Raw genomic sequence first — 803 nt, 5'->3', positions numbered from 1 at the left:
AGAACCCAAACAATTCAGGCAGAGCCGCTTCATCTTGACAACTCTGAAGCGCTGGGGAACCGACATTGCTCGAAACTTGCTGCACTCAGAAGCTGGATGGAACGAATTTCCACAGAATACACAGTTGTTCTGAAATCTCGACGTGGCGTACACTGTTGTACGCTGGCGACGACTATCGATGTCCTCATGCCTACTGGGTGCAACTGATTGCAAAACCAACGCCTGGTCTCTCAGGAAGTCCATCACATTCTGATACGTCGGCACATCCTTTGAGTTGTGATGACTCTCTCATTGACGAAGTGTGACCGAATCCAGACGAATACACACCATATACGCGAGAATAGTCGACCACTTCTCCGTATCTTCGCCGATCTTGCCCAGCATCTGGATGTTGCGATCAAAATCACTGACCAGGTGATTTAAAGCTTCGCCGCTTTCCTTCTTCAGAGGTTCGATTCCAAAAAGTGCGTCCAAATACGCCTTCACGATCAACTTTTTGTTCTCGTACCTCTTCTCCACCATGTCGCAGGCTACCTGGTAGTTATCAGCAGAAAGTTCAATGGAGCTGATCTCCTGGAGCGCTTCTCCGCTTATCGCTGACCGCAGATAAGTAAACTTATCGATATCGGAGAGCTGATGGTTGTTGTGGATCAAGCTGTCAAACATATCTCGGAATGGTATCCAGTCCCGGAGTTTTCCATTGAAAACTGGCAGCTTGATGTCAGGCAGCTTGACACGGGAGATTGTATCAGCTCTTTCTGCAGGCCCAGACGCACTCAAGACCTCAACCTTCCTCGGACGCA

This window comes from Uranotaenia lowii, chromosome 3 (genome assembly GCF_029784155.1).
Source record: "Uranotaenia lowii strain MFRU-FL chromosome 3, ASM2978415v1, whole genome shotgun sequence".
Lineage (NCBI taxonomy): Eukaryota > Metazoa > Arthropoda > Insecta > Diptera > Culicidae > Uranotaenia > Uranotaenia lowii.
Note: the sequence above shows the minus strand (reverse complement) of the source record.